Raw genomic sequence first — 15,694 nt, 5'->3', positions numbered from 1 at the left:
GGAGCGGACGATACGATGTTGGAGCGGACGATACGATGTTGGAGCGGACGATACGATGTTGGAGCGGACGATGTTGGAGCGGACGATGTTGGAGCGGACGATGTTGGAGCGGACGATGTTGGAGCGGACGATGTTGGAGCGGACGATGTTGGAGTTGACGTGTGTTGGAGTTGACGTTGTGGGATCTTACGAGGCCGGTGCTGACGAGGCCGGTGCTGACGAGGCCGGTGCTGACGAGGCCGGTGCTGACGAGGCCGGTGCTGACGAGGCCGGTGCTGACGAGGCCGGAGCTGACGAGGCCGGAGCTGACGTTGCCGGAGCTGACGTAGTTGGTGCTGACGTTGCCGGTGCTGACGTTGCCGGTGCTGACGATGCCGGAGCTGACGTTGCCGGAGCTGACGTTGCCGGAGCTGGCGTTGCCGGAGCTGGCGTTGCCGGTGCTGACGTTGCCGGAGCTGACGTTGCCGGTGCTGACGTTGCCGGAGCTGACGTTGCCGGAGCTGACGTTGCCGGAGCTGACGTTGCCGGAGCTGACGTTGCCGGAGCTGACGTTGCCGGTGCTGACGTAATAGCGATCACAATATAGTAAACTGTGTAAATAAAAATAAACATGTGGTATCGCCACGTGTGGAAATGTCCAAACTCTAAAAATATATTGTTAATTACACCGCACGGTCAATGGCGTACGCGCAAAAAAATTCCAAAGTCCAAAATAGCGTATTTTTGGTCACTTTTTATATCATGAAAAATGTATAAATAGCAATCAAAAGGTCCGATCAATACAAAAATGGTACCGATAAAAACTTCAGATTAAGGCGCAAAAATTAACCCTCATACTGGTCCATTTGCGGAAAAATAAAAAAGTTATAGGGGTCAGAAGATGACAATTTTAAACATATTCAATTTCGTGCATGTAGTTATGATTTTTTCCAGAAGTACGACATTTCTACTGAAGAACTTACTGCGTAGAAACGGAAGCCCCCAAAAATTACTAAATGGCGTTTTTTCTTCAATTTTATTGCACAATGCATTTTTTTTCCGTTTCGCAGTGGATTTTTTTGGAAAAATTACTGTCACTGCAAAGTAGAATTGGTGGCGCAAAACATAAGCCATAATATGGCATTTTAGGTGCAAAACTGAAAGGGTTATGATTTTTAAAAAGGAAGGAGGAAAAAACGAAAATGCAAAAAACGGAAAATCCTTAAAGGAGTACTCCGGTGAAAACCTTTTTTCTTTTAAATCAACTGGTGGCAGAAAGTTAAACATATTTGTAAATTACTTCTATTAAAAAAAAATCTTAATCCTTCCTGTACTTATTGGCAGCTGAATACTACAGAGGAAATTCTTTTCTTTTTGGAATGCTCTCTGATGACATCACGACCACAGTTCTCTCTGCTAACGTTACTATAATAATAATAACACTTTATTTATTGCTGTCCTTAGTGGGATTTGAACCCAAGGCCCCAGCACTGCCAGGCAGCAGTGCTGACCACTGAGCCACCATGCTGCCTTTAGCATACATCTGCTATGCACGGTTGCTAAAATGAACAGAGATGTCAGCAGAGAGCACTGTGGTCATGATGTCATCAGTGTTCCAAACAGAAAGGAATTTCCTCTGTAGCATTCAGCAGCTAATAAGTACTGGAAGGATTAAGATTTTTTAATAGAAGTAATTTACAAATATGTTTAACTTTCTGCCACCAGTTGATTTAAAAGAAAAAAGGTTTTCACCGGAGTACCCCTTTAATAGTATGTAATTAATAGTATGTAATTAAATTTCTGCTCCTCAGTTCACACTCAGGAATTTCCGCTTACGGAATTCTGTCACTGAATTCCGTTTCGCATGAAGAATGAACATGTTCTTTCTTCATGCGGAATTCACGTCCTAACCCCATAGAACTCAAAGTACATTTTTTTTTTTCAGTCCACCACACTTTGGCGCGGAATTCGCACAGAAATTGCGCGGATTTTGTGAGTAATTCCCTTGGAATTTCCTCAAAAACCAAATATTTTTTTAATAATGTCTCCTATGCCGCGCTGAATTCTGCACCGATTTTTGTGCGGAATTCCGCGCAAAAAAAAAAAGTAATTTCTGAGCGGATTTTTTCAGTGAGAATTCCGTGCAAATATTAATCAGTGTAAACATGCCCTAAAGCATAGATCCTGAAGTCCGTGCGCAGAATTTATCAAGAGTCGTGCGCCTTTTGATAAATTAGGCGCACAATAGATCGGGACATAGACAACTTTGATAAATCTCCCCCATTCACTACAGGTTTAGATACAGTCACTATTGGCAAAGATACATTTACTACAGGTTTAGATACAGTCACTATAGGCATAGATACATTTACTACAGGTTTAGATACAGTCACTATAGGCATAGATACATTTACTACAGGTTTAGATACAGTCACTATAGGCATAGATACATTTACTACAGGTTTAGATACATTCACTATAGGCATAGATACATTTACTACAGGTTTAGATACAGTCACTATAGGCATAGATACATTTACTACAGGTTTAGATACATTCACTATAGGCATAGATACATTTACTACAGGTTTAGATACAGTCACTATAGGCATAGATACATTTACTACAGGTTTAGATACAGTCACTATAGGCATAGATACATTTACTACAGGTTTAGATACAGTCACTATAGGCATAGATACATTTACTACAGGTTTAGATACAGTCACTATAGGCATAGATACATTTACTACAGGTTTAGATACAGTCACTATAGGCATAGATACATTTACTACAGGTTTAGATACAGTCACTATAGGCAAAGATACATTTACTACAGGTTTAGATACAGTCACTATAGGCATAGATACATTTACTACAGGTTTAGATACAGTCACTATAGGCATAGATACATTTACTACAGGTTTAGATACAGTCACTATAGGCATTTTTCTGTTTTTGCACTTTCGTTTTTTCCTCCTTACATTTAAAAAATCATAACCCTTTCAATTTTGCACCTAAAAATCCATATGATGCTTATTTTTTGCGCCACCAATTCTTCTTTGTAATGACGTCAGTCATTTTACCCAAAGATCTACAGCAAAACAGGAAAAAAAAAAACTGCGACAAAATTAAAGTAAAAACATTTTTTTTAATATAAATGACCCCTTCTCTTTATTCTGTAGGTCCATACGATTAAAATGATCCCCTACTCATATAGGTGATTTTGTCGCACTTTTGGAAAAAATCATAACTACATGCAGGAAAACTTATACGTTTAAAATTGTCATCTTCTGACCCCTTTTGACGGCTCATTTTTTGCGCCGTGATCTGAAGTTTTTATCGGTACCATTTTTGTTCGGACGTTTTGATCACTTTTTATTCCTTTTTTTAATGGTATAAGAAGTGACCAAAAATACTCTATTTTGGACTTTGGAATTTTGCGTGTACGCCATTGACCGTGCGTTTTAATATACAATATATTTTTATAGTTCGGACATTTACACACGCGGCGATACCACATATGTTTATTTTTATTATGTTTATATATTTTTTTATCTGGAATTTGGGAAAAGGGGGGGGGGGGTGATTTAAACTTTTAATAAGTAAGGGGTTAATGTGTGTGATTTAAAACTTTTTTTAAACTTTTTTTATTTATTTTTTTTTTTTTACACTTTTAGTCCCTTAGGGGACTTTTAGGAGGAATCATTAGATTCCTCATGCAGATCATTATGGTTCCATAGAACTCCATTGATCAGTGTGCTCTGCACTCGATTGATAAAGCCTGGTCCTGCTAGGCTTTATCATTCAGAGCACCGGAGCCGCCACAGCAGGAGAGGTAAGTCCTCAGGCTACCTCCACAGTGGATTGCCCCCCAGCGATTGCGCTTCGGGGGGGCGATCCACCCCACTGGACCACCAGGGACAGCATAAAGGCACCTTTAGACGCCGCTGTCAACTTTGACAGCGGCGATCTAAAGGGTTAATAGCCGCCTGCGGTGATCGCCGCATGTCGGCTGTTAACGCCGACCCCAGCTACAGGAATCAGCTGGGGTCCAGGCGTTATGACGCGAGCTCGAGGCGGGAGCCCGTGTCATACCCAGGTAACGGCCATTGGACGAGCATAGACATCCATGGTCGTTATGGGGTTAATGTGTATGTAGGCCTCTAGAATCCCTCCCCCCGTACGCCTCACCTTCACCTCCTGTCTTTTCGGCCTTACTATGTAATGCTGACTCCACTTCCAAGTACAAGTCTAAAGAGATCTCCATGCCAGCGAGATGCTCCGATAACATCTTTTTTAAGAACGAGTACGCGTACCGATACTTTTTCTAACCCCTTAAAGGACAACTGCAGCGGCATTACACTTATCCCCTATCCACAGGATAGGGGATAAGTGTTTGATCGCGGGGGGTCCGACCGCTGGGACCCCCCCGATCTCCCTAACGGGGCGCCGCCATTAGCGCTCATGGTGATGTAGCGTTGACCTAGAGGTCGACGGTGATGCCCCGTCTCCTCCCCGTCCCCATACAGTTCTATGGGGGATGCGGGGAGGCACAAATGCTGCCTCTCCCATAGAGATGTATGGAGGAGGCGTGCCGGCTGCAACGTCATGCTGCGGCTGGCACGCCCCCTGCACGGGACAGCCGCGGCCCCATACAGGAGATCGCCGGGGGCTCCAGCGTTCGGACCCCCCGCGATCAAACACTTATCCCCTATCTTGAGGATAGGGGATAAGTGTTTGTAACGCTGCAGATGTCCTTTAAGGACGCGGGGCATACATGCCATTTCTATGATTCGCGTTGGCTGTGTTTGCTGGCTAAAAGTAATTGGCAGGGTGGGGAGCCAATGGCTTCCCACCGAGCTTCACATGTAACTGCAGATGCCTCATTAAGAGACATTCACAGTTGAATGTGGCTGCCGTTCCAGGATGGTTAGGAGCTATGCCTGCAGGCGAGGGTCCTGTAAACACAGTCAGCTCTGCTACGTGTGGCGTAAACACAGTCAGCTCTGCCACGTGTGGCGTAAACACAGTCATCTCTGCTACGTGTGGCGTAAACACAGTCAGTCTGCCACGTGCGCTGCAAACACAGTCAGCTCTGCTACATTATCAGTAGAACAGAGTCAGCTCTGCTATATAGGCTATATTTATATATATCTTGGGAGATTTATCAAAACCTGTGTAGTGAAATGAAGCCATTGCCCAGATGGCTACTTTCATTCTTCTGAGGCCTTATTTAACAATGAAAGAAGCGATCTGATTGGTTGCTATGGGCAACTGTGCCGCTCTTTCTCTGATTGATAATCCCCCCGGATGTTTGCTGGAGGTCCGGGGGGGGAGTAACATGCACTGTAAACAGCGTTTTTTTTTGGCGTTATTCTCACACTGTTGGCGCCCATAGGCGGAGATTTATCAAAACCTGTACAAAGGAAAAGTTGCTGAGTTGCCCATAGCAACCAATCAGATCGCTGCTTTCATTTTGCAGAGGCCTTGTTAAAAATGAAAGCAGTGATCTGATTGGTTGCTATGGGCAACTCAGCAACTTTTCCTCTGGACAGGATTTTGGTAAATCTGCCCCCATAGTTTGATCAGCGCCTCATCCTGATCATGTCATTTTTAAGTCTCTATCATCCCGTATTTCACTAAAAAATAGCATATTACAGCTGCACAATATCTTTTCCATCCATCCCAGTGTTTCCCAAATAGGGTGCCTCCAGCTGTTGCAAAACTATAACTCCCAGCATGCCCGGACAGCCGATGGCTGTCCGGGCATGCTGGGAGTTGTAGTTTTGCAACAGCTGGCAGCACCCTGGTTGGGAAACAATGATCTATCCAAAAGGAGGGGCGTGTCCTCTCTTGCCTGCACTGATGACTCCTCCCCCTCCCTCACTCTGCTGACTCACTGCTCTCGGGAGCCTGGCAGCACTGCTCTGTAAGGCTGCATTCACACCACGTTTTTGCAATAAAGTTCCCTTATCTGGTTTTTGATGAAAAACGGATTCCTCAAAACTGGACTAAACTGTATCAAAACGTGTGTACAAGTTTTAATCCGAATACGGTTTGAAAAATGATGGCCGGTTGCATCCGTTTTTTAAGAAAAAACTGTATACATTTTTTACTTTTCTCTCCATTTTGAATAAAGTTTCACTTGTTTGATTAAAATTCCAAGAAAAAAAACTGTGCTAAGTCAAAACCCGTATGGTGAAAACCGGATGGAACCGTACGCACATACAGTTCTGTCCGGTTACCATTGACTCCTATGTTAAAAAAATAAAAATAAATAACTTATACGGTTTAACCCCTTAACGACGCAGGACGTAAATATATGACCCCGCATCACATCGCGTCGGTCCCGGCGCTCATCAACGGCCGGGACCCGCGGCTAATACCACACATTGCCGATCGCGGCAATGTGCGGTATTAACCCTTTAGAAGCGGCGGTCAAAGCTGACGGCCGCTTCTAAAGCGAAAGTATCCCGGCTAGTCAGTCGGGCTGTTCGGGACCGCCGTGGTGAAATTGCGGCGTCCCGAACAGCTTACAGGACACCGGGAGGGCCCTTACCTGCCTCCTCGGTGTCCGATCGACGAATGACTGCTCTGTGCCTGAGATTCAGGCAGGAGCAGTCAAGCGCCGATAACACTGATCACAGGCGTGTTAATACATGTCAGTGATCAGGATGAGAGATCAGTGTGTGCAGTGTTACAGGTCCCTATGGGATAACAATGATCAGTATAAGAGATCAGTGTGTGCAGTGTTATAGGTCCCTATGGGATAATAATGATCAGTATAAGAGATCAGTGTGTGCAGTGTTATAGGTCCCTATGGGATAATAATGATCAGTATAAGAGATCACTGTGTGCAGTGTTATAGGTCCCTATGGGATAATAATGATCAGTATAAGAGATCAGTGTGTGCAGTGTTATAGGTCCCTATGGGATAATAATGATCAGTATAAGAGATCAGTGTGTGCAGTGTTATAGTCTCCTATGGGATAATAATGATCAGTATAAGAGATCAGTGTATGCAGTGTTATAGGTCCCTATGGGATAACAATGATCAGTATAAGAGATCAGTGTGTGCAGTGTTATAGGTCCCTATGGGATAATAATGATCAGTATAAGAGATCAGTGTGTGCAGTGTTATAGGTCCCTATGGGATAATAATGATCAGTATAAGAAGAGATCAGTGTGTGCAGTGTTATAGGTCCCTATGGGATAATAATGATCAGTATAAGAGATCAGTGTGTGCAGTGTTATAGTCTCCTATGGGATAATAATGATCAGTATAAGAGATCAGTGTGTGCAGTGTTATAGGTCCCTATGGGATAATAATGATCAGTATAAGAAGAGATCAGTGTGTGCAGTGTTATAGTCTCCTATGGGATAACAATGATCAGTATAAGAGATCAGTGTGTGCAGTGTTATAGGTCCCTATGGGATAATAATGATCAGTATAAGAGATCAGTGTGTGCAGTGTTATAGTCTCCTATGGGATAATAATGATCAGTATAAGAGATCAGTGTGTGCAGTGTTATAGGTCCCTATGGGATAATAATGATCAGTATAAGAGATCAGTGTGTGCAGTGTTATAGGTCCCTATGGGATAATAATGATCAGTATAAGAAGAGATCAGTGTGTGCAGTGTTATAGGTTCCTATGGGATAATAATGATCAGTATAAGAAGAGATCAGTGTGTGCAGTTTTATAGGTCCCTATGGGATAATAATGATCAGTATAAGAGATCAGTGTGTGCAGTGTTATAGTCTACTATGGGATAATAATGATCAGTATAAGAGATCAGTGTGTGCAGTGTTATAGGTCCCTATGGGATAATAATGATCAGTATAAGAGATCAGTGTGTGCAGTGTTATAGGTCCCTATGGGATAATAATGATCAGTATAAGAGATCAGTGTGTGCAGTGTTATAGTCCCCTATGGGATAATAATGATCAGTATAAGAGATCAGTGTGTGCAGTGTTATAGGTCCCTATGGTATAACAATGATTAGTATAAGAGATCAGTGTGCGCAGTGTTATAGTCTCCTATGGGATAATAATGATCAGTATAAGAGATCAGTGTGTGCAGTGTTATAGTCTCCTATGGGATAACAATGATCAGTATAAGAGATCAGTGTGTGCAGTGTTATAGGTCCCTATGGGATAATAATGATCAGTATAAGAGATCAGTGTGTGCAGTGTTATAGATCCCTATTGGATAATAATGATCAGTATAAGAGATCAGTGTGTGCAGTGTTATAGTCTCCTATGGGATAATAATGATCAGTATAAGAGATCAGTGTGTGCAGTGTTATAGGTCCCTATGGGATAATAATGATCAGTATAAGAGATCAGTGTGTGCAGTGTTATAGTCTACTATGGGATAATAATGATCAGTACAAGAGATCAGTGTGTGCAGTGTTATAGGTCCCTATGGGATAACAATGATCAGTATAAGAGATCAGTGTGTGCAGTGTTATAGTCTCCTATGGGATAATAATGATCAGTACAAGAGATCAGTGTGTGCAGTGTTATAGGTCCCTATGGAATAACAATGATCAGTATAAGAGATCAGTGTGTGCAGTGTTATAGTCCCCTATGGGATAATAATGATCAGTATAAGAGATCAGTGTGTGCAGTGTTATAGTCCCCTATGGGATAATAATGATCAGTATATGAGATCAGTGTGTGCAGTGTAATAGTCTCCTATGGGATAACAATGATCAGTATATGAGATCAGTGTGTGCAGTGTTATAGTCTCCTATGGGATAACAATGATCAGTATATGAGATCAGTGTGTGCAGTGTTATAGGTCCCTATGGGATAATAATGATTAGTAGAAGAGATCAGTGTGTGCAGTGTTATAGGTCCCTATGGGATAATAATGATCAGTATAAGAGATCAGTGTGTGCAGTGTTATAGTCTCCTATGGGATAACAATGATCAGTGTGTGCAGTGTTATAGTCTCCTATGGGATAACAATGATCAGTATAAGAGATCAGTGTGTGCAGTGTTAGGTCCCTATGGGATAACAATGATCAGTATAAGAGATCAATGTGTGCAGTGTTATAGCCCCCTATGGGATAACAATGATCAGTATAAGAGATCAGTGTGTGCAGTGTTATAGGTCCCTATGGGATAACAATGATCAGTATAAGAGATCAGTGTGTGCAGTGTTATAGGTCCCTATGGGATAACAATGATCAGTATAAGAGATCAGTGTGTGCGGTGTTATAGTCTCCTATGGGATAACAATGATCAGTATAAGAGATCAGTGTGTGCAGTGTTACAGGTCCCTATGGGATAACAATGATCAGTATAAGAGATCAGTGTGTGCAGTGTTACAGGTCCCTATGGGATAACAATGATCAGTATAAGAGATTAGTGTGTGCAGTGTTATAGGTCCCTATGGGATAACAATGATCAGTATAAGAGATCAGTGTGTGCAGTGTTATAGGTCCCTATGGGATAACAATGATCAGTATAAGAGATCAGTGTGTGCAGTGTTACAGGTCCCTATGGGATAACAATGATCAGTATAAGAGATCAGTGTGTGCAGTGTAATAGGTCCCTATGGGATAACAATGATCAGTATAAGAGATCAGTGTGTGCAGTGTTACAGGTCCCTATGGGATAACAATGATCAGTATAAGAGATCAGTGTGTGCAGTGTAATAGGTCCCTATGGGATAATAATGATCAGTATAAGAGATCAGTGTGTGCAGTGTAATAGGTCCCTATGGGAGCTAAAACACTGCAAAAAAAATTTAAAAAAAAGTGTGAATAAAGGTCATTTAACCCCTTCCCTAATAAAAGTTTGAATCACCCCCCTTTTCCCATAAAAAAAAATAAAACAGTGTAAAAAAAAATAAACATATGTGATATCGCCGCGTGCGTAAATGTCCAAACTATAAAAATATATAATTAATTAAACTGCACTGTCAATGGCGTACGCGCAAAAAAAATTCAAAGTCCAAAAAAGCGTATTTTGGTCACTTTTTATACCATTAAAAATGAATAAAAAGTGATCAAAAAGTCCGATCAAAGCAAAAATCATACCGATAAAAACTTCAGATCACGGCGCAAAAAACGAGCCCTGATACCGCCCTGTACGTGGAAAAATAAAAAAAGTTATAGGGGTCAGAAGATGACATTTTTCAAGATATAAATTTTCCTGCATGTAGTTATGATTTTTTCCAGAAGTGCGACATTATCCAACCTATATAAGTAGGGGATCATTTTAACCGTATAGACCTACAGAATAATGATAAGGTGTCATTTTTACTGAAATATGCACTGCGTAGAAACGGAAGCCCCCAAAAGTTACAAAATGGCGTTTTTTCTTCGATTTTGTCGCACAATGATTGCATTTTCCGTTTCGCCGTGAATTTTTGGGTAAAATGACTGATGTCACTGCAAAGTAGAATTGGTGGCACAAAAAATAAGCCATAATATGGATTTTTAGGTGGAAAATTGAGAGGGTTATGATTTTTAAAAGGTGAGGAGGAAAAAACGAAAGTGGAAAAACCCTGAGTCCTTAAGGGGTTAATACAGTTTTTCACTCCGACCAAAAAACGTGGAAGACTACGTTTTTGGGTACGGGTAAAAAACTGACAAAACCGTATGACGCAAAACGGACTAAACTGGATGATGCGTTTGACACACGGTTTACAATGTTAAGTCAATGCATACGGTTTTCTATACGGTTCCGTACGGTTTTTAACTTGAAACCGTATATGGGACCTGTGTAGCAAAAACGTGGTGTGCGTGCACCCTAACCCTTTCCTCTCTGGTTTCATGCTATAGACACACATACAATGATTATTGGAGATTGCCTGTACTCTACCACCAAAGACAATTGGGGGGGATGGGTGGGGCCGTTGTTTGACTGGATTTTACAGTATGAAATATTGAAAATGTTCTAATGAAAGCGATTACAAGACCTATTGGTTTATACATCCTACACAACATATCAAAGGTTTTTGTATCTGACAGCGCCCATTTAAGGTGTTAAAAAGTTTAGTTTTTTTAAACTCGTAATTCATTAAATAAACTACATTTGTTTAATTGGTCTGGTTGTAACTGTACTGACATTATAACGCGCCAAAGTGAACGGCGTAAGAAAGTACCCCCCCCAAATAAATTAAATCAATTAACTATATTTATATAAAAACTATTTAATTTCCCCTCTGTGATATAATTTGTGGTAAAATGAGTCGATATAAAATCATTCCCGCAATAAACAAGCCTCATGTGTCTCTGATGGATAAGAATATGTGAGAATTATGGAGACAATGATAATTGTCCCGGTCCTGAAGGGGTTAAGCCGCAGAGGCTCTGGACACTCGTCACCACCAGGAAGCTGTGACAGGCGGCGGACATTTTGTCGGAGCCCTCAGAGCGCCCCTCAGCAGGCTCCAACCCTCACCCTCTAGTGCTCATCGCCCTCCGCCAATCACAGCCGCGCGGCTCATAAGACAATCCCTAGAGCGCGGGGCTCGCAGCATAGCAGGGTGGGCGGGGACAATACCTCAGCCAATCATAATGCGAGAGGAACGCAGCCGCTATTGACGTCATTCCCGGTCCGGTCCAATCGGAGGTGACTAGGCCCGAGAGCTAGTTGAGTGAAGTCCTAAGGAAAGGCGAGCGAGCGGTGGCGACAGCGCAGTATATCGCGATAGACGCCCCTATCGTGTGTGGGTGGGGCCTGGGACCACATCGCCACCCCTTCGTTGCCAGGTAGGAATAAGAGCCGATCTGCTGCTTGTTGTCATGTCAACCCGGAATTGAAGCGACTGTCCTGATCCGGCGACTCCCGATATAGATTGTGTCACCTGAGGCGATCGCCGACTGTTCCCGAGATACCGCGATAGAGCCCGCGTCTTCACACCAGGGGCCCCTCCTCCAGTGTATTACTAGGGGCCTTTTACCTAGAGTATAACCAGGGGCCCCTCCTCCAGTGTATTATTAGGGGCCCTATACCTAGAGTATAACCAGGGGCCCCTCCTCCAGTGTATTATTAGGGGCCCTTTACCTAGAGTATAACCAGGGGCCCCTCCTCCAGTGTATTATTAGGGGCCCTTTACCTAGAGTATAACCAGGGGCCCCTCCTCCAGTGTATTACTAGGGGCCCTTTACCTAGAGTATAACCAGGGGCCCCTCCTCCAGTGTATTACTAGGGGCCCTATATCTAGAGTATAACCAGGGGCCCCTCCTCCAGTGTATTACTAGGGGCCCTATATCTACAGTATAACCAGGGGCCCCTCCTCCAGTGTATTACTAGGGGCCCTATATCTACAGTATAACCAGGGGCCCCTCCTCCAGTGTATTACTAGGGGCCCTATACCTAGAGTATAACCAGGGGCCCCTCCTCCAGTGTATTACTAGGGGCCCTATACCTAGAGTATAACCAGGGGCCCCTCCTCCAGTGTATTACTAGGGGCCCTATACCTAGAGTATAACCAGGGGCCCCTCCTCCAGTGTATTACTAGGGGCCCTATACCTAGAGTATAACCAGGGGCCCCTCCTCCAGTGTATTATTAGGGGCCCCTCCTCCAGTGTATTACTAGGGGCCCTATACCTAGAGTATAACCAGGGGCCCCTCCTCCAGTGTATTACTAGGGGCCCTATACCTAGAGTATAACCAGGGGCCCCTCCTCTAGTGTATAACCAGGGCCCCCTCCTCTAGTGTATAACCAGGGGCCCCTCCTCTAGTGTATAACCAGGGCCCCCTCCTCTAGTGTATAACCAGGGCCCCCTCCTCTAGTGTATAACCAGGGGCCAGGGCCCCCTCCTCTAGTGTATAACCAGGGGCCCCTCCTCTAGTGTATAACCAGGGCCCCCTCCTCTAGTGTATAACCAGGGGCCCCTCCTCTAGTGTATAACCAGGGCCCCCTCCTCTAGTGTATAACCAGGGGCCCCCTCCTCTAGTGTATAACCAGGGGCCAGGGCCCCGTCCTCTAGTGTATAACCAGGGGCCCCTCCTCTAGTGTATAACCAGGGGCCCCTCCTCTAGTGTATAACCAGGGTCCAGGGCCCCCTCCTCTAGTGTATAACCAGGGGCCAGGGCCACCTCCTCTAGTGTATAACCAGGGCCCCCTCCTCTAGTGTATAACCAGGGCCCCCTCCTCTAGTGTATAACCAGGGCCCCCTCCTCTAGTGTATAACCAGGGGCCCCTCCTCTAGTGTATAACCAGGGCCCCCTCCTCTAGTGTATAACCAGGGGCCCCTCCTCTAGTGTATAACCAGGGCCCCCTCCTCTAGTGTATAACCAGGGCCCCCTCCTCTAGTGTATAACCAGGGCCCCCTCCTCTAGTGTATAACCAGGGCCCCCTCCTCTAGTGTATAACCAGGGCCCCCTCCTCTAGTGTATAACCAGGGCCCCCTCCTCTAGTGTATAACCAGGGGCCCCTCCTCTAGTGTATAACCAGGGCCCCCTCCTCTAGTGTATAACCAGGGCCCCCTCCTCTAGTGTATAACCAGGGCCCCCTCCTCTAGTGTATAACCAGGGGCCCCTCCTCTAGTGTATAACCAGGGCCCCCTCCTCTAGTGTATAACCAGGGCCCCCTCCTCTAGTGTATAACCAGGGCCCCCTCCTCTAGTGTATAACCAGGGCCCCCTCCTCTAGTGTATAACCAGGGCCCCCTCCTCTAGTGTATAACCAGGGGCCCCCTCCTCTAGTGTATAACCAGGGGCCCCCTCCTCTAGTGTATAACCAGGGGCCCCCTCCTCTAGTGTATAACCAGGGGCCCCCTCCTCTAGTGTATAACCAGGGCCCCCTCCTCTAGTGTATAACCAGGGCCCCCTCCTCTAGTGTATAACCAGGGCCCCCTCTTCTAGTGTATAACCAGGGGCCCCTCCTCTAGTGTATAACCAGGGGCCCCTCCTCTAGTGTATAACCAGGGCCCCCTCCTCTAGTGTATAACCAGGGCCCCCTCCTCTAGTGTATAACCAGGGGCCCCATCTCCAGTGTATAACCAGGGCCCCCTCCTCTAGTGTATAACCAGGGGCCCCATCTCCAGTATATGACTAGGGCCTCCTCCTCTAGTGTATAACCAGGGCCCCCTCCTCTAGTGTATAACCAGGACCCCCTCCTCTAGTGTATAACCCGGGACCCCTCCTCTAGTGTATAACCAGGGCCCCCTCCTCTAGTGTATAACCAGGGCCCCCTCCTCTAGTGTATAACCAGGGGCCCCTCCTCTAGTGTATAACCAGGGGCCCCATCCTCTAGTGTATAACCAGGGGCCCCTCCTCTAGTGTATAACCAGGGGCCCCTCCTCTAGTGTATAACCAGGGGCCCCTCCTCTAGTGTATAACCAGGGGCCCCTCCTCTAGTGTATAACCAGGGCCCCCTCCTCTAGTGTATAACCCGGGCCCCCTCCTCTAGTGTATAACCCGGGCCCCCTCCTCTAGTGTATAACCAGGGCCCCCTCCTCTAGTGTATAACCAGGGCCCCCTCCTCTAGTGTATAACCAGGGCCCCCTCTTCTAGTGTATAACCAGGGCCCCTCCTCTAGTGTATAACCAGGGCCCCTCCTCTAGTGTATAACCAGGGCCTCCTCCTCTAGTGTATAACCGGGCCCCCTCCTCTAGTGTATAACCAGGGCCCCCTCTTCTAGTGTATAACCAGGGCCTCCTCCTCTAGTGTATAACCGGGCCCCCTCCTCTAGTGTATAACCAGGGGCCCCATCTCCAGTGTATGACTAGGGCCCCCTCCTCTAGTGTATAACCAGGGGCCCCTCCTCTAGTGTATAACCAGGGGCCCCTCCTCTAGTGTATAACCAGGGCCCCCTCCTCTAGTGTATAACCAGGGCCCCCTCCTCTAGTGTATAACCAGGGCCCCCTCCTCTAGTGTATAACCAGGGCCCCCTCCTCTAGTGTATAACCAGGGCCCCCTCTTCTAGTGTATAACCAGGGCCTCCTCCTCTAGTGTATAACCAGGGGCCCCATCTCCAGTGTATGACCAGGGGCCCCTCCTCTAGTGTATAACCAGGGCCCCCTCCTCTAGTGTATAACCAGGGCCCCCTCCTCTAGTGTATAACCAGGGCCCCCTCTTCTAGTGTATAACCAGGGCCTCCTCCTCTAGTGTATAACCAGGGGCCCCATCTCCAGTGTATAACCAGGGCCCCCTCCTCTAGTGTATAACCAGGGCCCCCTCTTCTAGTGTATAACCAGGGCCTCCTCCTCTAGTGTATAACCAGGGCCTCCTCCTCTAGTGTATAACCAGGGCCCCCTCCTCTAGTGTATAACCAGGGCCCCCTCCTCTAGTGTATAACCAGGGCCTCCTCCTCTAGTGTATAACCGGGGCCCCCTCCTCTAGTGTATAACCAGGGGCCCCATCTCCAGTGTATGACTAGGGCCCCCTCCTCTAGTGTATAACCAGGGGCCCCATCTCCAGTGTATGACTAGGGGCCCCACCTGTACGTCTGTGGCGGTTTCCATGTTCTGCACGGTCTCCTCTGTAATATATATGAAGTATTTCTCACAGGAAAGGATTGCAGTAAGGCCGGGTTCACACTACGTTTTGTACTTACGGTTCCCGTATACGGCTGGGAGGAGGGGGTGGAGCTTAATCACGGCGCCCACACTCAGCCGTATAGGGGAACCGTATTTAATGCATGTTTATGAGCCGACCGGAGTGAACCGCAGCCTGAGGTCGGCTGCGTTTTCAGCCGTATGCGGTTTCCCGACCGCAGGCAAAAACGTTGTCGACCGCGTTTAT

The 15,694-nt window shown here is 45.8% G+C and overlaps 1 protein-coding gene across 1 annotated transcript in view; it reads left to right on the top strand.

Moving 5' to 3' along the window:
* Nucleotides 1-11,482: 11,482 nt before the first annotated feature.
* The window catches only part of ZDHHC5 (zinc finger DHHC-type palmitoyltransferase 5), a gene marked incomplete at its 3' end in the record, with an annotated part of 65,291 nt that continues 61,079 nt past the window's right edge, over nt 11,483-15,694 (top strand). The window contains 1 exon segment of the mRNA XM_056531057.1: nt 11,483-11,713.

This window comes from Hyla sarda, chromosome 7 (assembly GCF_029499605.1).
Source record: "Hyla sarda isolate aHylSar1 chromosome 7, aHylSar1.hap1, whole genome shotgun sequence".
In the NCBI taxonomy this organism is placed as follows: domain Eukaryota; kingdom Metazoa; phylum Chordata; class Amphibia; order Anura; family Hylidae; genus Hyla; species Hyla sarda.
Note: the sequence above shows the minus strand (reverse complement) of the source record. Positions and strands in the feature narration are given on the sequence as shown.